This window comes from Tursiops truncatus, chromosome 21 (assembly GCF_011762595.2).
Source record: "Tursiops truncatus isolate mTurTru1 chromosome 21, mTurTru1.mat.Y, whole genome shotgun sequence".
Classification (NCBI taxonomy): domain Eukaryota; kingdom Metazoa; phylum Chordata; class Mammalia; order Artiodactyla; family Delphinidae; genus Tursiops; species Tursiops truncatus.
Window position 1 is genome coordinate 32,916,592 of NC_047054.1, and position 26,088 is coordinate 32,942,679.

At 42.3% G+C, this 26,088-nt stretch overlaps 1 protein-coding gene across 11 annotated transcripts in view; it reads right to left on the reverse strand.

The window, feature by feature from the left end:
- SLC20A2 (solute carrier family 20 member 2) overlaps positions 1-26,088 on the reverse strand; it is a 104,999-nt gene that overhangs the window by 69,341 nt on the left and 9,570 nt on the right. Inside the window, exon 1 of one of the 11 annotated variants that reach the window (XM_019921360.3) lies at positions 4,708-4,984. The exons of the other annotated variants lie outside the window; for them this stretch is intronic. The gene's annotated coding sequence lies outside the window, so the exon portion shown is untranslated. Of the gene's footprint in view, positions 1-4,707; positions 4,985-26,088 lie in introns of those variants that run through there. 11 annotated transcript variants of the gene reach the window in all.

Here is a 26,088-nt window from a genome sequence, read left to right on the forward strand (position 1 = left end):
GGCCCAGCCGCTCCGCGGCATGTGGGATCTTCCCCGACCCGGGGCACAAACCCGCGTCCCCTGCATCGGCAGGCGGACTCCCAACCACTGCGCCACCAGGGAAGCCCAAGATGCATTTTTATTATGTGCAAAATGGGGGGCTGCGGGGGGAGGAGAGGGACTCTTAGGAATAAGTACCTGGACTGGGGAGGGTCAGAACTGCCAGCTGCCCGATTCGAGATCATTAATTACATGGGCAAGGGCGGCGCACCTGTGGCCTTGGACGGTGCAACAGAATAATTCACTAGGTATTTGTGTTAAGTGCCTACTAGGTGTCCCGTTGGTTGTCTGCTGTGGATACAAAACAACAGGATAAACAGGCCCCTATCCTCCGGCTCTAAGGGAGACCCACTACCACAATATATTTAGGTCCCCCTGTCCCCAGCTTCCAGGTGGCAGGTGGAACTCCCCGTGCAGGCGCGAGGGGATGGCATCCTGCAGGCAGAAGGGACAGAGTTGGGAAGAGGGGCTGGCATCACACTGCCCCGTCCCCACGCTTCTTCTGAAATGGGGAAGAGTCCCCCCTGAAATGGGGACTGTCACAGCAGTCTGTGGCACAGAGGGGTCATGGGCCAACATCAAGGGGCTCCCCATTTTCACAGCTGCCCAAACTTGCCCCCAGGTGGCTGCTGAGAAGTCACACGGGGAGCAGACAGTCTATCTAATGACACTGTGATAGAGCAAAAGCAGGAGATAAAACACAGTATGACTTCTATCACAACATCTCATCTGTTCCTCATCTGAAACGGGCACTGTCTTAACTACTGAGTTCAGAAAAGTAATTGCAAAATTATCCTGGGTAATTATTAGTCTTCTCTCAGTGACAGAGGAAATCCAGCGCAAAGTTAGGGCTAGAGGGGCTTTGACAGGTCATTTAACTCCTGACTTCAGACAGAATATTGAAAACACTGCAGACAAATATAAACCCATTTTTAGATGACTTCAGGAAAATCGTTCACATTTTCCAGTACCCAAGTTCCCCATTTTGTAATACTCGTCTTTGTACCTCATCTAGTGGTCCTCCAACTTTATCCGAATCACTTGGGGGGCTAGCTAAAACCAGATTGCTGGGTCCCACCCGCACAGTTTCTGAATCAACAGGTCTTGGGTGGGGCCTGAGAATGTGCATTTCTCACAAGCTCCCAGGTGGTACTGATGCTGAGGGTACTAGGACCACACATTGAGGACCACGGTTCTAACTGAACCCTTACTGGACCGAACCCTTACATCCTCAACAGAACTGGATACTAGCTGGCCATCGTCCCCTGGTCCAGAGGCACACAGACACTGGAATAACAATCCAAGAGTCCCCTGGTCATTTTTTTCCCTTCAGCCTAAATAACAGAAGTTCCCTAACATCTTATTAGAGGCATCATTTTCCAACCCTTTAATCATTTGTGAGGTTTTCTGTTGGGATCTCTCCAAGTCCCTTTTAGTTGTGGAGCCGTGAACTAGACCCGGAACCTTAGTCAGAGATGGGATGAGGTTGAGTATAAAGGGAAAATGACTCACAGATTCATACCACATCCTCCTTTTATTAACCTCCAATACCCGAGCTTGCCTTGTTAGCTCCCTCTGATTCCTGCCCTTCTGACACCGTTACAGGCTGCAGTAATGCTGAGTTGACCTTCGAAATGCCTTTCTTCAGAGAAGCTCAAAGCACTTCTCTAACTAACACAACTGTTGACTCGACATCCCCAGCCAGATTGGGGATGAAGTAACTTGTTCAATCGTGTATCAGTTTAAGAGGGAGAGAAAATCGGGAACCCAAATTCAGGTTTCCATCCAGACATCACTCTGTGGAGAAAGATGCCCCTTACTTGTATTGTTTTTATGCGGTATCAAGTTTCCTCCTTTATAGACTAATAAACAGTCCCTTTCCAGGTGCAGGTGAAACTCCTGATCTCCTTCCCTGCGCGGGGAATCGTCCCAGAGACCTGCGGTCGTGGATCAGGCCCTGGGGGCCATCCCCCTCTTACCTCCATCACTTCCCCAGCTGCTGGAAGAGACAGGGAAGCAGGGCCCCGTGGCACTGCCGGCTGCCCGAATCCTACAAGGCGGAAGCCCAGATGGACTGAAAGCAGCCCACGGGTGACCCCCGACCCTCCCCATTTGTCTTCCTTTCCCTCCTTCTATTCCTTGCTCTGCAGGTTTACTCAGTGTGCAAGTCGCGGCCCAGGCTCTGTCCCGCCCAATTTGAGCATGTGGGCTCTTTGAGAGTAGGAACTATGCTTTCTTTGTGCATTGTATGGCTCTGGGGGTGCTTAATACATGCTAAATAGTAACAGCCGTCCCAGCATTTCCAGAAGCAATCGGCATTCCTGCCGAGGGCCAGATCCTATTACCATACACTTGTGCCCAAGACAGGCAGCGCTGAAGACACCCCTCTGCTCACTGCTCCTTTCATCCGGAACTCAATGTATCAAATCCTATTCCTGCAAGAGTCCCTTCTGAAAGAACATTCTAGAAGTGTGATCACTGAGCACATGCATTAGGCTCCCAACCAAAAGGCAACCTGTTAGATAATGTAAGTCTAGCCACACAGTTACCTATTAAAAACCGCATGTGGATGAAGGGGAGCCAGAGAAAACGTTCCTCTCCACTTCCCTGAAAACCCCTCAAAGCTTCAGAGCAGAAGACTCTTCTCTAGGAATGAGGTCACAGTAAAAGAAATCTACTGCGATCAGGAGTTACTCTGTCAGAGCCTCTGGGGCTGTAACTATTTTAAGGGGGAAAGGACTAGGACAGAAGGGCTGGCTGCCAGGGAGAGCAGCTTAAACAGGGCTGGAGGTCACACCTGCACAAAGTTAAGTGCAGGAGGCTCAGGTGTGCCCGGCACATGGCTGAAACCACGGGTCCCGGGCTCCTTCCACAGGCCACAAAGCTGCCCATGTTTCTCAGCATCTGGACCCCCTGTTGGTGACTCTAGGTTGAGCTCACTGTGATTGGTCACGGCCAAGGTCACAAGTAGTCAACAGAGCCTCTTCTCAGGAGGGCACCGAGACCACTGTCCCTTTACCAGCCCCCCCAGGGTGAGCCGCAGGAGGAGAATCGAGGCTCCAGCAAACAGAAGAAATTCCCACCCTGACACTGACATCACCTCCTGGCCTAGATCACTCTCTCAAAGCGCATAAATCACAAAAGCAAACACTCGGAGAGTGTCTACGAGCATTTTAGTAACTCCTCCTAAAAGAACATACGCTTCCTTGTAGTAAAAACACCTTGGGAAACTTCCTTCTGTTAAATTAAAAACATGGATAAATCTTAAACAGCTTCTCTTTTTTGCAGGACTAAACTACAATTGAGCGGATGAATAATAGCTTGAAAAGGATCTAATACCCAACCACAGTATACCTCTAGAAACACTCCACTGAGACTCTGATGGTGCCTTATTAACAGTCAAAAGTAAGAACAGTTACTCTTTGGATAAAAGTATATATTCTGAAGAATATCCTGGAACAAAGTCGCTTTAACTGCTGAAGATGACATTACAGACTTCTCTGTTATAATTACAATGAATCCGGATGGCAAGTTTCTCTTCTACTCAATAAAAAGACTTAAGTTAAAAAAAAAAAAAAGTTTATTTCTAAAAATAGCCCAAGAACTCAGTTCTATTTTCCCGTCTTACATTCTTTTCCTACTAAATGTACCACTGAAACATTTCCTTTCATTGTTGGCACCTTGGGTTGTTCGGATTTAAAATCAGACAATACATACTAACAAAGAAGTCTTTAAATGCAGCTTTCCAAATGGAAAATGGCATCTGAGGGCAAGCCTTCCTCCGGGCCCACAGATGATGGAGCCCTAACGCCTGGGAGCAGCTACTACCCCGTTAGAACTGTTTCATTAAAATCAACATTCCCAGGGGGGAGATAATTTACGTATTAATTGATAAAGAAATTCCTGCCAGGTTCTGTGTCATAAGCAAGTTGTTTGGCATGAAGTCAGAGTCTTCTGAATTAAAACACACTTTGAACTAAGCAAGGTGATTCAGACTTAATTGAAAATATTCTACATTAAAATCTTTAGTTTTCTTCAGTCCGAATTTAAGCCGGCGACTTGTTACATTAAAAGCAGTTAAGATTAGGGAGTTCTTCCAGAAGATAATTTCAATTACTTTCCAAAAGCTTCCTCCTAAATTCATTTTATTTTTTAAGGGCTTCTCTTTAGGAGTATATGGATTTAAGCACCAAATCGTCCTTTAACAAAAACTGTCCATCTACACGTTTTACAAAATTACATTTGACACTCCCATTATTTCTGCACATAAACTTGTAGCTCACAGTAAGTGTAACAGGAATCCACTTTCAACATTTTTTTTCCCCTCTAAGAGTTAGGTAACCATTGAAAATAGAGCTCAATGACACACCATTCCATTAAGCAAATATCTGAGCAGATAAAGTATATAACAATCCACAGACTGCTTTTGCAAAGATAAAAACAGTAAGAATCACATACTTTCTCTTGGGAAACTCGAGTAACGCAGGTTTCTTGCATTAGGATACATTTAAGGAAAGCCCCTTCGCCACCATTCTTAGAAGCCTCTAAAGTGCCCACCCCAGAGTTCCCAGTTTTCCCAAGAGATAAAAAATTACTATGACAGCAACATTAGGAAGATTTAAGGAGAAAAGAACAAAGAGAAATCTGAAAGATTCACCCAGTACTCACAAGTACTTTCAAAGAAAATCGGGGCTGCAGTTCTTCAAAGACTGCTCTCTGGGGATCACCGACACAACCTGAGTCTAAAATAGACGCCTCTCACATGGGGCGGAGAAGTCACATTTCAGCTTGCTAACTTCTACTTGGGTAAACAGTTTTACAACTCATAGAACGAACCCTGGCTAAAATTAACTGCACCGGCGCAGCGGGCAGGAACTCGCTGATCTGCATCATGTGTGCGGGGATTTATTCACTGGGACAACATCGGTGTCCTCTTAATGGGAGATCTGGCCAAGGGGCGTGCCCTGGGGAACAATACGGAGCATCATGATTATGCTAATTATTGAATTCAGTCCCATGGTGCTATCTCCTTTTACGCTGTTTTCCTGTTTTCGCAAGTACTGACAGAGGGAGAGAGAGCAAGCTCTTTTTCACAGCAGGCGTTCACTTGATTTTTAAGCACTTTCAAATCAGACAAAACTTTGGCAACAAGGTGGCAGTGCTGTATGCTCTTCACAAGGAAAAACCAAGTAAAGGGATATTCTGTCAGATTATTTACACAGCATGATTAGACGTGGTACTACGTGAAATTAAACAGGCATCAAAGACACATACCAGTAAGTCTACCAACAAAGAGCGGTAAGTGAAAGCTCTTTTTCTGATATATAATGAACGAATTTCGTTTGCCTTCTGGCTTTGTCTTCTGCATCTCCCAACGAGCCGCTGTGAGGATACAGGTTCACTAATAAATTACAACTGAGAACAAATATCTCAAATATTTGCAAAAGGCATCGTCCTTAGCAAGAAGCATGTTGAAGTGTATTTAACTGCCTGGCTGTCTGGACTGGTAAACTGTCCTTTATAGGTGACAGACCACCTATAAATCATGTTGAAGCTCAAGTTGACAGTTAAAGACCCCAAGTACATAGCTGATATTCAAAAGAAAACTGGAAGTAACACGGAACTTTCTTTGAAAAATACAAGTTGCCTTAATAAGTACAACTTGGATCAAAGACACGGAACTGCTTATCTACTCAAGATGGTTCAGACTAGTCTGTGTAGATATTTAAGTTCTTATGACATATTTTGCTCTTACTGGACACTTCATGAGAACTATCCAGGCACACTACCAACATCAATCAAATCTCCAGACATCTCTGGGAGATGTCATTTTCCCATTTTGTTTTTTAAACAGATGGGTAAACAGGGAAATTCAATGCCTTGTCCAACGCTTCTCACTGAATCAACACGGGATTATTGCACCTCTGCTCCTAACCTTTCTCTGACATGTCTTCCATGTTAACTATTCAGCTATAATCCTACAAATCTTTTCAGAGCTGTCTGTTTTCCCAATTTTAAAATGTCATGTGTCAGTTTAGATTTCAAGAGATTTATTCTGCTCAGCTCCCAGATCCCAGGTCTGAGCTCTGAGGCTCACACCCCAACTCCCTGGTACAGGCAGGTGACATGGACCCGTAAGACCTGGCTGTGTCCTTATGAAGCACTTGGCCACCTGTGGCACGTCACCCAAAGTGGCGAACGGGCTGGTTCTCACTGGCATGAGCTGGAGCCACCAGCACAATCCCCCTCCCGGCTGTTTACAAAAACTGCTGGCTGCCAGTCCGGGCTTCCACCCCCAGGCCCAGCCTTATGCGGCTACAGCCAGCACGTGCTCACCCCCGTGAGATGGTAGCTGCCCTGCATTCACCATCCCAACCCGTCACTGGAGTGGGCCCCCCGACTCTGCGCCAAAAGGAAAGAACTTATCGCAGATGGCTGACCTCTGATTAACATGATCACTTCTCAGTGATCCACAGCGAACTTACTCTGGAATTCTTAATGCCAAAGGAGGACATCAAGACGCTATTTTTGACACAATTATCCTTATCCTATTATGTCACAGTTCAGTCAAAGAGTTTCTAAGCCAAAACATTATTTCTAGCCTAAACTGAAAAAAAGAAAAAAGCCAATACATCGTAAATACTTATGCATAGGATCTGCCATCGGAGAGGGTCAGGATGATGGGCCCACATCCCTTACACTGAAGGCAGGAGACGCCGAGCAGCTTTCCAGTTCTTCACGTATCAAATATGCTGAGTATGACTCCACTGTTGCTTTCAACAGAGGCCACACCTGTTCCAAAATGCAAGAACTAAAACATTCCAAAGAAAAGAGTGTATCCTCCAATGTACGAGTCACCCTGCTGTTTCCTTTTCATGAGTGAAAAGAATGTGAGAGTCATCTGGACTCTTGTTCCAGGCATACCTGTGACAGCAGAGAAAAATCTCTGTGCCTCATTTCAAAGCAAGGTAAAGCCTCCCGTTCGCTGCCATGAACTGTGGGTGGTGGGCATGAGGCAGAGGCAGAGCTATGTGCGTGGGGGCCGGCGCCTCGGGGCTCTTCAGTCCGACAGACCCATGAAATCCAGACAAAGACAACTGTTCTGACAAACTCACGTTACTGGACTGGCCTGGATCACGACCCTCCAGAGCAGCTACCTCTATAATTTAAAATTTTCTAGTCACATTAAAAAAGTAAAAATAAACAGGTGAAATTAATTTTAATAACATTTTTACTTAACTCAATACATCCAAGATGCCGTCATTTCAACATGTAATGAATATAAATATCGCCAGTGAGAGGGTGGGAGACATGGAAAGCCGAGGAACTCAGACAAACAGGAAGAATATGACTCAGAAAAGAGAAAGGACTAAAAGGAGGACAAACAGACCAAAAGGAGGAGAGATGAAAAGAAGAAAAGCGTTTCTCCCAGGGTATGGAATCGAGTTATAGAATCATGTAACAAATACTGTTCCCGGAATACTGCAATGTTGCCGTTCTGGGACGTGCTGCTGGGGATACAGAAAGGAAAGACAAGGTCTCTATGTCAAGGTGCTCACGGCTGAGTGAGAGGGACGGACCCCCCCCCCCCAGCCCCAACCTGGCAAATACACGGTTCTGGTAAATAGGGCGATGCAGTTATGTGCTGTGGGCCATGGGAGCACAAGGAAGGGGGGCAGCTTCATTTTTAAATGAAGGTTATTTCTAATGAAATTTTTTTATTGAAGTATAGTTGACTTTCAATTTTGTGTTAGTTTCAAGTGTACCGCAAAGTGATTCAGTTATATACATATAGATATTTCTTTTTCAGATTCTTTTCCCATATAGGTTTTTACAAAATATTGAGTAGAGTTCCCTGTGCTCTACAGTAGGTCCTTGTTGTTTATCTACTTTATATATTGTAGTGTGTGCATGTTACTCCCAAATTCCTAATTTATCCCCCCCCCACTGAAATTTTAAATATATGTCCTAGAATATTTCAGGATTCTGAATTTTATTTTGGACTCTAGAACAGTCATAGATAGATTATTCCAAAATATTTAAAAATGACATCTGGAACCAGCAGTAAAGTTTCCCCTCTGAGTTATTTATCATCTTCATTACACCTGGTTTTTTGGCCTAACTAGTGAAGGTACAGGGCAGGAGAAAGGTAGGAAGGGGAAAAAATTCACATCTCACCACGGTCCCCAGGTTTTCAGAGGATGGCATAAAGTACTCAAAAACTTCGTGCTGAAAAAAACATCCCCAGCCCACTGGGGAGAAAGTCTTCTTTGGACCATAGCTGGGGAGTCAGTAAGACCTGGTTCAAAAGGCAGCCCCACCCACCAACTGTATGACCCCAGGCAGCTCAGCGGGCCTGTGAGTCTGCTTCCTTGCCACCCATAAAACAGGGGCAATGGTGCGACAGCAAGGGGCAGCATGAGGACTCCGGGCCGGCCAGGCACCCGGTCAGGCACGGCCACGCACGCGCTCTCAGTAAACCACTGCGCCTTTAGGGTCGCACCCTTTCCACGTTCAGTGCAGTCCTCGCTGAAGACCGGTTTGGGATGTTACTGAGTGAGGATGAAAGCCTCCCGACTTTCATTCTTCGAAGCTTCAAAACAGAAAAAGTTGAAAGGGGCTTCAAACAATTGTTAAGTATTTCAGGGAAGCCAGGGTCTGCCAACTGTCTCTGAAAACCCTGCGGCCTGGACAGCCTGCTCAGTTCTCCTCCATTAGAGCAGCTCAGGCCGCAAGCCTCAGGCTGGATCAGTTTAGGGACACTGACCAACAGTACGCACAGATTTCATATCCGGCAGGCGGTGCAGTAACAGCCCCCTATCTGTTCCTGCTTCCCTGTACCCACACCCTGGGGGAGCCCCTGCCCACACTGACCTGGGCTTGGCCTGCAGACCTCACCCAAAGACTTAAGGGCGGGCCCAGGGGAGCCTGCCGCCTCCTGCTGCACTTCGGAGCCCTGAGACCACCACCTGGAGACTCCGGCTATAGCCTTCTGAGGATGAGACCACGTGGACACAGGCTTGCCCTCTGCCACTGAAGCCTCACCCCAGGCAGCCCAACGATGGCCCGACGGGCCAGGAGGCCACCCCAGGCCTGCGGCCCCAGCCAAGCCACCAGCTAACTGCAAAGACCAGCCGGGCTAGCTCCAACCAGAAGAGCCACCAGGGTGACCTCCCGAACTGCGAGACAGAAGGTTTCCTTTTCCCAGCTGCTAGAATTAGGTGGCTTGTTATATAGCAAAAGCTCACAAATATACAATCTTCAAAAGGTCTGTAACAGTCCATCCCTTTACTTCCAAACGAAATCCTTTAAGACTAATCTACGTCTATCTTACTCTTAAAAATTCACAATTGTAGCTTAAAAAAAATCCACAATTCTGATTACTACATTTACTTTGTCATCTCCACTATCACGTTAATCAAACTAAAATGAAATAGTGATATGGTCTGATGATAAAACTGCTAAAATGTAAGTGCTCTATTTATTTCATCTTATAATTGGAAACAAATATAAGTGGCCTTCGATGCTACAACTCCCTGTGCTAAAGTAATGACTTCTCCATCCTGGCCTTCAGAGTGATTACATGGGCAGAGTTCACAGCCTTTCCGTCTGTCTTAATACTTCAGAAATGGATTAAGAGTACCATTTACACACACATGAGCAGAAAAATCTGACTCAAAGAATAAACCACTTTTTCTCCAGCATTTTTTGCAAGCTAAAAATATATATACACATAGTAGCAAGTTCAAGACAGTTCTTTTTAAAGCCTTTGATAAACAGCTAATTCTGCATAATCTATAACATAATTATATCAGGACTATGAAAATAAAGGCAGCATTATTACTGCTGTTGTTTGAATACTTATTTTAACAGAGTTAATTTTTTAAGTATCTTAGAAAATTTAAAATTTCTAAATTTTTAAATTTAAAAATTTTTAAATTTCAAATTTAAAAATTCTAAAATTTCTAAATTTTCTGGGGAAAATTTATCCTCACCATACATTCCTAATAGTCACATCCATTTAACAAACACTCGTTAAACAGCTGCTTCCTGCCACTAAGAAACTCCCAAGCATTTGCAAGATTTGAACAAACGGCAGGCGGCCCAAGACTATAGCAGAAAATGGTGTTAATGACAGTTCTACCTTCAAGAGGCTCATAATCTGATAGGAGACATGACAGTATATATATAAACCTTTCTACCATATAAGAGGGTAATCAGTCAGCATCCCAAAGGGTGAAAATCCTTTCCAATAGGAATCTAAGAAAAGAAGAAGAGGCTTCTAGTTGGGTTAGTCAAGAAAGGCATCTTGGAGAAAGTGGCATGTGAACTGAGCCTCTGCCTGCTGATAAGCTTTCAACAGTAAAAGGAGTGGAAAGAACATTATACAGAACCAACAACATGAGCAAAGACACGAGAAAAAGGGAGGCTGTGATGCATGTCTGTAGAATGTATGTCTGGGAAATGGATTTCAGCTCTATCAATTAATAGCTGTTTAGATCACTAATAAAGTTCCTTAATTTCTCCAAGTTTATGCTGTAAAGTGTCCAATGATTGTGTGGAGTCCAGAGCAAGACTGCCCGGGTTCCTTCGACTTTCAACACTTAATAGTTGTTGACCCTGGGCAATTACTCTCTCTGTGTCTCAGTTTCATCATCTTTAAAATGGGCATAACAATATACAAATTTCATAGGGTGATTATGAAGATTAAGTAAGTTTATATTTGTAAAGCATGCAGAACAGTGCCTGGTGCTTAATATATAAATAGTTTGTTAAATAAACAAACTCATGTTTATGCATACATAGCAAGATAGATAGTTAGATAGCTAGACCAGTAGACAGATGTGTATCAATACAGAGATACAGATATAGCTATATCACCAAGGACAGAACATGTATGTAGTAGGTGCTAGATATATTTAATTTTTTCCTTTGTCTGAAGTTCACAGAGCACTGTACTAGAACACGAGGGTCAGCCATGTTTTCCCGTGCCTCAACATGAGCCTCCACTCAGAAGATCAGAGACTGTCCCTCCCCTTCTCTCTTGGGGCAACCGTTGTGCACGTGAGATGCTAGGTTTAAACTGCTAGACAGACACAGCACGGCTGCCAGATTCAAACAAAGCTGTAGTAATGTCTCATGTAATAAATGTACCTTCATTGGAAAAATAAGCATAGGCTCATTAAGTACAATCGAAACCTCTATAATTTATTAGTATTCAAGCTAATCTAAAACAAGAAGCCTTAAATGTACTGTAATTTGAGATTTCAGGCGGAAAAAAGTAGACAAAGCCACATGATTCAAAAGGTAGGTTAATGAAATCTTACTAATTCTAGTCTAATTTGGCTTCAAGTAGTTATATATCCAAACTGAAAACACTTTTAAATGCAGTTGTATTACTTGAACCTATTAACAAATATTAAACTGAGTTCCCTCTGTTTTTAAGATGAAAATACAGATTATATTAAAAAAATACTGCTAAAAGTACTTGAAAATATTCTGTCGTGTTGAAATAAGTAAAAATGTCCTGCAATCTTACACTATTGTTTCAAAACCTCTTTTTCATAGATAATGCAGCAGTGAAAATTTCACCCACCACAGATCAAACTGTATTGTCAATTCCGCACTGGTGAACAGAATGTGAATTAACAAGTTATGCTGAACTGCTAATCGTAAATGCCCACTTCTCAGTTGACTCCATCCAATTATAGGAAAACTATTAAGAATCAGACAACAAGCTATTAACCTCCAAAACCTTCTGGCACATTAGCATTCAGTATTCATTTCTGTTATTTCAGCCACACTGTTTCACAAGCAATTAAGCCAACTTCAACAGCTCCTACAATCTCTTTTCAGGGTAAGGACTAAAAGAGGGCTGTAGGTGAGCTCTTTAATAGAGCCGTGCTGCTGGGTTCATTCGAATCCCAACTTCACTGCCTACTAGCTTAGCAACCACAGGCAAGTTAACAGACTTGTAAAAATGAGTCAATGGACATACAACACTCAGAACAGTACTTGGCATGGATTTTTTTAAAAAATGTTTATTTTACCTATGTAAAATAATGATGAAGGGGAATTCCTGTTTGAACCACCTGTACATAGTAGAGAATCTACTTTGGGGCTCTGGGTTTTTACAGGAAACTTGCAGGGTAAATCTGAAAGGACCCTCATAATAGCAGCCCAAGGCTGCCAGTTTTACTAATAATAATTCCAAGTAAGTTCTCATGGCTCCTGTGTTCCATTCTCAAGTCGCCGAGCATTTGTAAGATGCCTAAGTGTGTGGGAAAACACGACACTTGGTACCGGTTTACCAAAACAGTTGGGAAATCAAGGATTTGCTTTCTAACTTTTAACAGGTTTTTTGTAAATGGATGTGGTCTGTTCTCAACCAGACACACTGAGAAGTGGTCACTTCGGGGGTAAGCAGTTCAAAATCAACCTCAAATTAGAAGAGCTGAAATATTCATAAGAGATTCTAACTTCACTTAGCTACAAGAATCCAGTAGGTGGCTGGTTTCAATGGGGGGGAAAGAGCCTAGTCTCTTGAGATAAATGTACATGATTCTATCTCTTAAGTACTGTATATTTCATTTTAAAAAGTGCTCCAATGAGGGCTCATTTTTCAGAATATCAGCAATAAACAAAAAAACAGAAGGATTAACAACTCAGCTCTTAAAACTGTAATAGCCCAGAAATTATAATAATCCAAGAGGCCATTCTCAGAAACATAGAGACCAGCTCCTTTACACAGACCCTGGTTCACAAAAAGAAGCGTGGACAAATGGTACCGGGGTATTGGGGTTGATTGTAGACTGTGAAACAGGAAACAATTACCCATTTTAGACCTTAGCGCTCACATTGTAAGACTCGGTTTCTTCTTTTTCTTGACATTCTCTTCCTGTCTCTCTAATTGCCAGGAAAGGGTGCATTTCCCAGTTCTTTTTTTTTTAGAGACGGGGTCTCGCTATGTTGCCCAGGCTGGAGTGCAGTGGCTATTCACAGGCGCGATCCCACTACTGATCAGCACGGGAGTTTTGACCTGCTCCGTTTCCGACCTGGGCCGGTTCACCCCTCCTTAGGCAACCTGGTGGTCCCCCGCTCCCGGGAGGTCACCGTATTGATGCCGAACTTAGTGCGGACACACACCCAATCGGCATAGCGCACTACAGCCCAGAACTCCTGGGCTCAAGCGATCCTCCTGCCTCAGCCTCCCAAGTAGCTGGGACTACAGGCGCGCGCCACCGCGCCCGGCTCCCAGTTCTTTGAGTCAGATCTGTTTTTAAAAACGTGTTCCTAAAAAATAACTAAAAATTATTCTTTTTAGTTTCACTAATTAAGATCCTTTCATGTCAACTACACTGAAAGGAGGAGTTCTTGATAAATCCAGATTTCTTCAAGGCTTAACGTGGGGAATACAGCCAATATTTTATAATAACTATAAATGAAGCATAACCTTTAAAAATTGTGAATCACCACATGGTAGACCTGTAACTTATAAAACACTGTACAACTATACTTCAATTTTAAAAAGTAAAAAAAAAAACTCTCTTTTTAAATAAGATGATGGACATGTAAAAGAGTAGCATATTAATAAAGTCCAACTAACACTTTGATTTTGAATAAGGATAAGATATGATATTGGATTATAGGATAATAAACAGCCAGTTAGACAAAGGGTATTCTAGTTGTTCATACACAGCCTATCAGAAAAACATGCAAATCATGATGTCAGACTCGTACTTACTGTTCTTTGTGTGGAAGTGTTAAATAAGCCACACCGTCTCCTAAGAGTGCAGTGGCAGGCCAGTGCACAGGAAGAATGATTAAGATAAAGCCCCAAACAATATCCAAGAGAATCTCTCTGAGATCATTCACTAAAGTAATCTCTTTCAAGATTTAATCCTGGGCACTGAAGAAAAGGAGGAATCAATCACATTTAAGTTACGATTCTTTAGAATGTGTTGGACAATTCTGAGACACACTGAGAAAAAAAGTATTAACAACAGCCAAGAGAAGACGGCGGCTAAAACTTAAGGGTCAGAGATGAGATCAAAATTAGAAACATATAATGTCTGGAGAACCGTCCATATAAGGGTATCTTTAAATCAGTAACTAAGTTAGGATAGTCCACTGGGCAAAACAAACAGCTGCCGCCATCGGAGTGGCTGATTCTTCGTCTCTCGTTCAGAAACCTCGGCACCATCTCAGGAGCCAAACATCACATGACTGTAAGCTCAACAATGTTTGGAGCTATTGTCAAAGCTGGTCTCGACTTTCCTAGTCCCAGGTGAGAAACTCATATACTTCCATCTTTCCTTTTTATAAAAGTACAAAAAAGCAACAGTAGAGGATGAACTTCTGCCGAGCCTTCCTCACCACATCTGGTACAGCATATTTACTTATACGCTCCAACCCCATGGGCTTTCTGATTCCCCAGAGTAGGCTGCTTTCCCCTCTCATTTACTTATTCATCAGACTTTCAGGGAACTTGTTAAGCTGGTGCCAAGCACGAGAAAGGTGAAATAAATAAGGATCTTACCTTCTAGGAGTTCAGTGTGGTATGGAAGACAGACACAAATAATTGTAATACAGTGTAAGGCCTATAATAGAAGTCTGCACAAAAGGAAGGTCGCAACTGTCTTTGGGACTTGGGGAGGGTCTGCGACGGAAATGACCAGGCAGAGAAAGAGCGAAAGGCATTTGAGGCAGAGCGATCAGTCCAGGCAAAAGCTTGGAGCATGTTCTGAGAATAGCAAAAACTATGTGCCCAGAGTGTAAGTGACAGGATGTGAATGGGGGAAGAGGCAGAAGATTAGGCTGAAAAAGTCGACTGCTGCGGTCCCTATGTGCCATGCTAACGCGGTGGTCCACTGTCTTGTACCGCTGAGGCTCTCAACTCTGGCTACACGTTAAAGTCTCCTGGGAAGCTTTAAAACAAAATATTGATGTCTGGTATTTGTTAGTATCAATTAATTGGTCCAGGATGGGGATTGGGCATTGGTGTTTTTTAACAGTCTTCCCATGCGACTCTGTTATGTGGCTGAGGTGAGAACAGCCACTACAGGCAACAGAGTCAACACAACTGTATGCACAGGATGGGGGTGTAAGAACACTAAATAAATAAATAAATAAATAACTGGGCAACAGTGGGAAGAGTAGATCAGAGGCACAGAGACCAGGGGAGGAATGTCAATGGACAGGTTACCAAATACAGTCGAGAGGTAAGAGTCTAAGCCAGTAGTTAGTAGTAACCTTTCCTGCGTCACTGACCTGTGTGAAAGTCAATGATAAAGGTTAGATGCCTTCTCCTCAAGAAAAATGCACCTATGTCAAAATTTCAGGGGATTATGAACCTCTTTGAGCAGTGGACTCAAGTGAAGAAACCCTGACCTAAAAGCAGTGAATAGAAAGAGGAGAGAGGGACTTCTGAGGTAGAATCAATAGCACTGATGATTCCCAGGTGAGGGGAAGGAAGAGGGATTCAGGCTGACACCACCACTTCTAGCTTTAGAATTGTTAGTGATAAACATGTATTTGTGCACTTACTTAAGTGTCAGGAATGACACTAAGCACTTAACGTGTACTCCTCTCAGGGAATCTTCCCAATTCTAGAAGACAGATTGCAATCAGGTTGATCACTGAAGAAACTGAGATTTAGAGACATTAAGGCGCTTGTCCAAGGTCATGCGGCATTAAGTGGTGGAGCAGGAATTCAATCCTCCAGAGCCTGCGGTGCCCCCAGCACCTCTGGAGGGTGGAGAGGAGACAGGACAGAGCAGAAGTAGATTTAGGATGAGAGGAGGAAGGGGGAGGGGAGGGAACACACAAATTAGTTTTAGACATGCTGTGTTGCAGATAGTATAAGACATATCAGTGGCACTATCTGCTACGTCAGGAAAAAAATAGAAAGGAGCTCAAGAGGGGACAGCAGAACACAGCAGTAGAATGTTTAGGGAGTCCTCTCCATGAGCCGGGCACCATGCTAAGTGCTTCTATCGGGGTATAAGTGCTATCGTTACCTTCCCTCTACAAGGAAACAGACTGGGAGATCAGGTCCCAAAGCCAGCGCGTGGTGGAGCCCATCTCCTTAAGCCCTGACCTAAACCTCTCTGGCACCATAAAAAGGAATGGAACCCATGGTCGGAAGTGGCAGCAGCCCCCAAGCTGTTCTAAGACCACTAGTGTGAGATACAGGGTTTTTCTTTTTTTTTAAAGCTTTATAATTAAAAAAAAAAAACAAACTTGACAGTATCCATTTCCACAACCTAAAGGATTTTTATATTGTTTCAGTTATTGAGGGGCGATAAGAGATATCTGTGTCTCACCCAAGTGAAATATCAGAGCTACATCTGCACAGGGCGGTATGCAGACCTGGATGCAGGCCTGTGCAGACAACAAGCAAGACACAAATTCCAGGCAGTATTATTATCATCTGAGTCAGGATTCAGAACAATTAGTCTAATGAAGATAGTGTCCTATGTTTCCGGAGGCCACAATGAAGCCAGGAAGTGGTGAAATTTCCTTTTTTACTCTCTTTTTGCAGCATGAAAAGAATGTGGCTTTTCTCCTCTCTAAAGAAACAAAAATAAAGTCTTAAACCACACACTACAGGCCTAGACTAGTTACTTCAGGTTTAACAGTGGAATAACTTATGCGCCGCAAGTTTCAGATAAAAACCTGTTATATTTCAGCACCTTTCAAACACCTGTGCTGGCAATCATGTAGCCTTTGAGTTAAAACCATCGCCTCTATAAAAGCACTTTAAAAGAGCCGACAATATTATCCTAGAATTCTCTCCTGTTTTGGAATTTAAGCACCTGAGAGAAGAAATATGACAATCCAATTAAAAGGGTTTTGAAGTCCTATGGTACAACCTCTCACTTAGAGCAGGAATTCCTTCTACAGCCCCTGTCCGGGTCCCCCCATCATAGGCTTGAAGTCATTACTCTCCAAGTCGCCCACCCCATCACTGGAGAACTCTCACCAGAGCTCAGAGCAGGTCACAATCCTTTGCCTTGTGATGTCCACTCCGTCAGGTATTTACTGAGCACTTGTGCGTCCACACGCACGTCGCTCTTCAACACCCTCTCCTTCTGCTCCAACGACCCAACTCCTCCTCTGGTGGTTCCTCCCGCGACTTCTTTTCTCAGCCCACCACCGGTCTCCCTCCCCTGCTAATGTCTCACCTAAGCATGGGTCACAGGAGTAAACACATTCACCAGGTGTGGTCTAACATCTATTTTCAGCAGCCGCATCACAGAGAGGCTCACAGAAGCCTGTGGCCAAATAAACTCATAGCTCGTTTTTGTCTCAGATGCATGTGGGGCAGTCCTCAACTCCTGCAGATGGTTCCTCCTGAGGCCACTTCATCTTGCTGGTTTTAGAACATTACCACAACCTGTTCAGATTATTCTGAATCCAGTCTGCTATGTGTGGTATTAGTCATCTCTCCTAGGTTGCTGTCAGCCTTCCTTGAGGAAACAGCCCTGTTGAAAATCTGATGAAAGCCATAAAATGTACACAGTTTTGCAATCAATATCAAATGATTCTTGGACCCCCATGAAGCCCATCCATTGGCCTGTTTAAGGTGAAACCTTAGGAATTCTAGGACCTATGAAAAACACCTACGGTCACTGGAATTCATTCAGATCCATTTCTAAAATAATTGATTCTCCTATCTAATGCCCAACTTAATACCCAGAAGAAGCCAATCAACTGGAATTCAACAGACCTTAACTCACTAATTCTATCAGAGAAGATATCCAGAAACTAAGAAATCTGCCCAAAACCAAACCACAGGTTTTAAGAATACTTTAGACACAAAAGCACAAGGACCTAAAGTTATACATACAAAGATACGTGTAGCATCACTGTTTGTAGTGACAAAAAAAAAGTGTGTGGGGAGAAACATCCTGAATATCCATCTGCAGGGCAATGGTTGAATAAATTATGGTGTGTTGAAAATTTTAATTCATTTTTTGGAAACAAGAGTTAGAGCTGATCTATTGACTTGGAGAGATACCCATGATATATTAAGGAGGAAAAGCAAGCTTCAGAATAATATATTGAGTATAATCCTACTTAAAAAGCAAAAAAACCCGACAAACCCTACATCCTTAGACATACTTTTCTGAATACAGGAAAAGGTGTGGAAGAATTCACATCTGTGAACATGGGTGGGGGATGAATTCTTTTTTTCTTTGTTCATCCTTGTATACTTTCACTTGTTACAAGCTAACGCTGCTTTTGCAAAGTAATAAATTCTAAAAAGAAAAGAAACTAAATAAAGCCGACAATAGGATCTATAAATAGACTCAGCTCTCTCATCCCAGCACTCCAGGCAGGTTTTCTTTTTCTTTGGCTGCACCCCACGGCATGCAGGATTTTAGTTCCCGGACCACGGATTGAACCCGTGCCCCACACAGTGGAAGCATGGAGTCTTAACCACTGGACCGCCAGTGAAGTCCCAGGCAGGTTTTCTAAATGCCTAATTTCTCCCAAAGGTTCCCACCCACAGTATACCTTGGACGAAATCTAACTTCCTTTTTGACTTTTCAGTGATTCTGAGTTTTTTACTGTTTGGGGTACTTGATTCCATGTCACAGGCACTCTTCTGTAATACAGAGTAAAGCTGTGTTTTGTAGATTAAATGTGTCCACAATTCACAAGTGTGATTATTTTCCCCCTTAGGAAAATACGCACCTCAGCAGAGCCGTAAATAAAAGGTATGCGGAATCCACGTTAGTCCAATATGCAGGAGATGGACGCATGAAGCACAAACACTAGCAAACTCTAAGGTGAAGACATATGAGCAGAGACGCCATTCCTGTTGGTTCAGGGGTTCTCAACCTTGGCTAAACATCAGAATTACCTGGAAGCATTTTTTAAAAGTACCAGTGCCTGGGCACCACTTCCGGAGATTCTAAGTTAACTGGCCTGGGTGTAGGTACTTGTTTCATTTTTAAAGCTAACTAGATAATTCAGAAAGAGTTAAGAACCACTGCTTTTTACAGTTCATCCTCTTCCTTCCTTTCTCCCAATCTCTTACAAAGAGCTTTTTCTTTATCGGTTATTTCAAGGCTACATTTGGGCAAGCCAAAACTGATCAACCAGCTGACCCTGTCCACCGTCTATAATTCACATTGTCCTTATGTGGACTTTTGATGCCCAAATTAAATAAAGTTACGTAAATCCATGGCTACCACAATTAAGGACCCTTCACATGTCAAAAGAGTATTTGTCGCTTCATCCGAATAATAACATCATTTATTATAAACTTTGGAGACAATGATTTTATGAAACATCTTAGGATGCCAAACATTATGTTGGAAAGCAAAAGTGCCAGCACTATTCTACCGATTATCTGAAATTTTGCCACATATTAGTCAATTAATGGACTTCCTGGTTTTTTGCGCTAATCTAAGTATTTTTAAAAATTCAGCTCTACCACATCGTAGAAAATTGATAAAAAAAAAAAACCATTGCATGAACTATTTCCCCCATTCAAATTCAGTATCTGAGAACAATTATATGTCCAAGAAAATTTTTAATAAAGTATGAAAGGGGATTCATTAGCAAAATGAAATATTTATTTAGTACATATTACATTACAGTACAAAAAAGACAGAATTCTATACTTTGGACGCATGCCACAATTTATACAGAAAGATAGTTTAAAACAAAGGACAATGTATATCATTTATATGATTTATAATGGCTGGTATTAACAAATAATTGTCTATATATATATCTACAAGTGTGGACGGCATTAGCATATATTTTCAAAGAAGCTTACAACGGTCCATCACATGAGTTTTGATCCAGGAATTGCACTCCTAAGCATTTATCCTAGTGAAATGAAAACTCAGGTCCACACAAAACACCTGTATACAAATGCTCACAACAGCTTTATCTGCAATAGCCCCAAACTGGAAACCACCCAAATGTCCTTCCAAAAGACAAAAGGTTAAACTGTGATACATCCATACCATGCCAGTACTCAGCAATAAAAGGGAACAAACTTGATACACGCAGCAGCGTGAAGGGATCTCCAGGGCATTATGCCGAGTTAAAAAAGCCAATCTCAAAAGGTCACAGGCTGCATGATTCCATTTATATAAGAGTCTCAAAATGACGAAATTATAAAGCTGGAGAACACGTTAGTGGTTACCAAGGGTTGGTGGGTAGAGGGAAGGATATAAAGAGGTAGCAAGCAGAAGCCTTGAGTTGATGGGTCAGTTGTGTGTCCTGGTTGTGGTGGTGGCTACACAGATCTACACGCGATGGAACTGCACACACACACACACACACACACACACACAAACACACACCACATATACATACATACCCACACATAGTCACACACACACCACATATACACACACACCCACGCAGTCACACACACACCCCCCACATATACACACACCCACACGTAGTCACACACACACACACCCCTCACATATACACACACACCCACATAGTCACACACACACACCCCACATATACACACACACCCACATATAGTCACACACACACACCCCACATATACACACCCACCCACACATGGTCACACACCCCCACACATATACACACACCCACACATAGTCACACACACACACACACACATACACACCAGTCACACACAGTCACACACACACACCCCACATATACATACACACCCACACATAGTCACACACACACCCCCACATATACACACACACCCACACATAGTCACACACACACACACACACACACACACACACACACAAACACAGTGCATGTAAAACTGGAGAAATCTGAATAAGCTCTGTGGATTGTACCGAGGTCTATTTTCCACTTTTGCTCTGGTACTAGCTGCCTCTGGGGGAAACTGGGTGAAGGATACACGGGAACTCTCTGTATTTTTACAACTTCCTGTGAATCTGTAACCATTTCAAAACAAAAAGTTTAAAACAAGTTTGAGGGAAACATGAAGGTGGTGACTTACTTACAATAAACCGTTTTTCTTCATCTAAGTGAAGGTATAAACAAGTAAGGGGAGATATACCAGATGGCTGGAGAGGAAAAGATGACGAATAGTATTTACTGAGCATTTATCACGCACCAGGCACTACAGCTGATCTCATTCAACTCAACACTCAGTCCAGTGAGGTGGTGGCTGCTAAACAGCCTCACTTTTCAGATGAGTAAACGGAAAGGTAAGAAATTCAGTCAAGGTCACACAGCTGGCAAGTAGCAATGATGTCAAAGACCATCTCAAAGCAAAGAGGATGATTACTGTATCAAGAAGGGTTTAAGAAGTAGCTTAATATAGGCAGAGTAGGTGAAATACTACAGATGTAAAATCTTAAATACGCCCACAGCATACCTGCTGAACAGTGTGTCTTCCAAGAACTTAAATCCACAATACACATCAGCCCTGGATAACTGAATGCACGTGACCAGAGATGTATTTGAAACTGTGGTTATTTTTTTATCTTTTAAACTTTTGCTTAGAATTGAGAAGAAGAGTAACATTGATTTCTCCTCTTTAAAAGGTGCTCGCTGAATGGAAACAGGTAGATTAGAGGGAGCCAAAATTCGGAAATAATACAAACGAGGCACTCAAGGTGGGGGAAGTAAAGCTGATCGACTGTCACAAAGCCCATTCAGGAAAGAAAAGGGAAAGCTTGCAACCTCGTCAAATGCCAGGCAGGACAGTCTGAATGAGGCTAGAATAAAACCAGAATCCTCATACAATGAACAACAGGGGCTAGCAGGATGAATATTTATTTGCAATAAAATAGTTTTAAATACAGTAATGCAGTTAAGGTTGGCTTCAGTATGGCTTAGAAAAAGCAAAAGGAAACTTTCTGCCCTTTATCACTCCATCCGTAAATTCAATGCAAATAATAAGTGTGGGGGGGGTAGTGGGTGGCAGTTTTAAACAAGATTGGCCACAAGCTGACAGATAAAGCTGGGTGATAGGGACACGGAGATTAATTCTCAAAGCAGCTTTTCGGGCCACTGGTGCCACCTGCACCACCAGCCCTGATCACATGAAAAAAAGCAAAAAGAAGGGAGGCAGCTACAGTGATAAACACACCACTGTTTTCCCAGGTCAGGTGGAAATGCTCACTCCTCAGAAATCTGCTTAAATATCCTTAAGAAAGAGTCAGGGACACCTAAAATGTAAAATGGGCAGTCCTTTTAACACTGCAACTTTTCCTGAAGGATCAAAGAATATTTTCTAAATACAGTTTTTGAAGACTGTTCATCACCAGCTTGTTTACAATGGTGAGAAATCTGATACCTAAATTATCATTAAAGAGGGATTAAATATATTATGGTGTACTCTTACAATGGAATACCAAGGAGCTATGTAAAAAAAGGAAGACATTAACCCACAATAACAGGGTATGGCAAAGGGAGGCAGGAACCAGCTGAAAGCTCTCCAGATGGCCAAAGCTGGAACAATTTGAGCCAGACAGTAGTGTTGTGTCAGATTATAACACAAGTATAAATACCCACTGGTCTACACTGATATAAGTAAACAGACTGGATAAATGAATACCTGCGGAGAACAGACAAAGCTCCTGTGCTGCAGAATTCCAAATACTGTAGGTAGGTCCCCTGCCCTGCCCCAAAGAAGTGGAGCATGGCCCCCGACTCCTGACACGGGTGCTGCCTTCTTCCCAAGAGCACAGATGCGAAGGGGAGAAAGAGAGTAACTCCGCAGTACCGACACCTGACAAGCACCGCCTCAGTCAGGATACCAAGGTCAACGTCACACAGACAGCAGGCACCCTAGAAACGACGGGATGAAAACGGCTCTTGGCCCCAGGGGTTTCTCTCCCCCAAACACACAACCCCAGTGGAACCATGAGAAGAACATCTGCGAAGCCCCAGTTGAGGGGCACCCTACAACACCTGACTAGTACGCCCCCAAACTGTCCGAGTCATAAAAAACAAGAAAAGTCTATAAGAAACTGTCACAGGCATGGAGAGCCGAAGGAGACCTGAGGGCTGAAGTATGGAATCCTGGACGGGATCCTGGAACACAAAAAGACAGGAGGTAAAAAAGCTAGGGAAATCTGAGGAAGCATGGACTTCGGTTAATAACGATGTATCAATATTGGCTCATTAGTTCTGACAAACACACCACACTAAGGTAAGACGTTAATGATCAGGGAAACAGGGAACTCTTGGCACCAGCTCTGCGATTTTCCATAAACCCAAAACTGTTCTAAAATAAAAGGATTATTTTTAAAAAAAGAAAAATTTTCATGAAGATGTAAACTTATAATGCTGTGGAAGGATGGCCAATATATAATAAATGAAAGAAGAATTACTAAACAACGTGAATGTTATGGATCTATTTTTGCTTTAAAAATATACATATGTGTATTTATACACCAAACAGTCTGGAAGACCAACTATACATCAAACCACATACCTAGTGATTTTCACCACCTCCTTTATACTTTTCCATAGTATTTGGTTTTGTTTTTCCACTAAGCATTGGTTACTTTTAACATTGAGCCTCATTATTCCCACGTCAAGAACACAGTTGTTTTATTTTTGGGGAAAAAATAGCTGTACAGCATAGAATTAATAGAAACCACCTTAGCTCAAAATAAGATGCATTTATAAAACAGCTAAACTTTACTTTTTCAAGGGGAAATATTTTAAAGGCGGAACAGAAAAGTGATTGAAAGCATGGGATTTCATCAGACCTGGAGTACAATCCTGGTTTCACCATTTGCTGTCTGTGTGACCTTGGGCAGCTCAAAAACCTCCCTCAACATCCTTACTTTCACAGCGGGGAGATGTAACGCTCACCACAAACCTATGCATCTGCAGAACTGCCCTAACATTTATCTGCCTATTTATTTATCAATATAAACACATATTGCACATAATACATAAATGTATTTCATAACCTCAAATTTTATTAGAAAATTACCTGACTAGAAGCAAAGAGTTAGATGTATGTCAAGAGCCTGGCCCTACTGAGGCTCCATAATGGTAACTGTTGTTGTTATTAATAATAATAATATTGATTATTAAAATCCAAGAAAAAATAAAACACTATCAGAAAAAAATTTCATTTCTCAAAGTATATAATAAGGAGCACTGAAAGACAAAACCAACACCTCAGCTCGTCCTACACCATCTGCTGTGATGTCCCAAAGCCCTCTGCTAACTTAACTAGACATTCATTAGGGTGATTAAACATGTTAACATGCCCAGAGGACTGCTGTGGAGAATTTCCAGAGAATACAAGTGAAAGCCACTTGTCTAATCACAGCCGGCTTAAACTAAACTTTGGAATATTAATGCACCAAGTCTCCCTTGCTGTGGAAATGAATGTAACATCAATACAAATTAACACCAGCCATAAAATACAAATGAAACGGATTTAAATCCCTTGACTGTAAATAAGGAACTTTAAAGATGCTTTAGACAAGACATATATTTTCATCAAAATTCTGGGCTGGTAGTTCTAGCCCAATACTGATATTTAAAAATTACCCCAAATACAACACTTATAATACACAAAATCACGACAGAATAGACAAGTCTAATCATGCTATGAATTAGTGGACTTTTATAACAAGACTCAACAACACAGAACAGAAGAATCATTTGTTTCAAGTGAGAAGTTTACCCGGCAGGGTTATCCTATGGTCTAGGACATAGACCCAGATTTTAAAGAAATCAATCAACCATAATATAAGCAAAATAATATTAAATCACTGTGCCAATTTTTTCTACTACACTAGAAAATGCAGACTGTTCAGTATGGTTCTGTTAAAAGAAGTTAATTTAAACGCTTTTAAAATAACAAAAACATAGATATAATCTAGGAACTAAATTTAGGTTCGTATATATAACCCAGTGTTGTGATTACAACTCTACAAAGACTGATTTTATAATACACTCCAAAGTGTCTGTATCCAGTAAATCTTACTCTAATTTTCCTGAGAGCAGTTGTTACGGAGACCTAGCCCAGTGATGTCATTCTAGCTGAACACTTTAAAACCTGTGGCATATTTCTGTCAAATATGCTTAACTGTAGCAAATTTTAAATTTGAGAATGGATGTGATGTATGGGAAGAAATCACCGTCACTGACAACTACACCTGGCAAGTAGACTAAGCGAAATAAACTTCTTTTGGTTAAAAAAAAAAAGGGGATTGACTACAAGGTTTTTACTAAGGTTAAGTTTTCCTAAAAACTATAAAACCAAATTTGAAATGGGAATTCCAGGCATGTGGGGCAGCAACATTATCTACATAATAAGAGTATGTTCATCTGCCATGTTCTCTACCGGGTGTTTCCTTCTCCAATTTTTAAATGATAACTGAATAATGGACCATACTGGCACCTCGTATATATTACCTCATTGAATCCATGTAACATTACTAGACAATTATCACCATTTCAAAGTGAAGACACTGAGCCTGAGTGCTTTCAGTAACTTGCCCAGTTCACACAGGTAATAAGGAGAGACCAGCAATTACTTCATAATCGCAATACACACACACGCACATCCCCCATTACCTACACATTACATCTGACTTTTTGAGGTTTTTGACCTCTACTTTCTGACTCTCCCAATTAATCTCTTCCTATGACAGCAGCTACTTACGTATATTTTTGCATCTGCCCTACTGTGTTGCAGTTGTCACTTATCAACATTCCCTACTCAACGATGAGCTTCCAGAGAGAACGGCTCACACCCTGCTCATCTCTGTAATCCCAGAACACAGTCCTGTATTTAGCACATCTGCATGCATTTCTTGTTAGTACTTAACAGCGGTTCTGATGTTGATTCTGCTAGCTGCTCACGGGTGGTGAACATTACAGAACCAGCTTCAAGATACCTGCCAACCACCACCTCAAGGAGGGCAGACGCAGGCAGAAAGGAGATCCAACATGATCAGCTTGAATCTGTAGGGCTGTTCTTACCATAGCATTTAGACACTACATTATGCGGTATATAGGGTTTTTCTTTTTCACGTTTAATAAAGCTGCATCTGCACTCACATTAGTCCACCTCCAGTA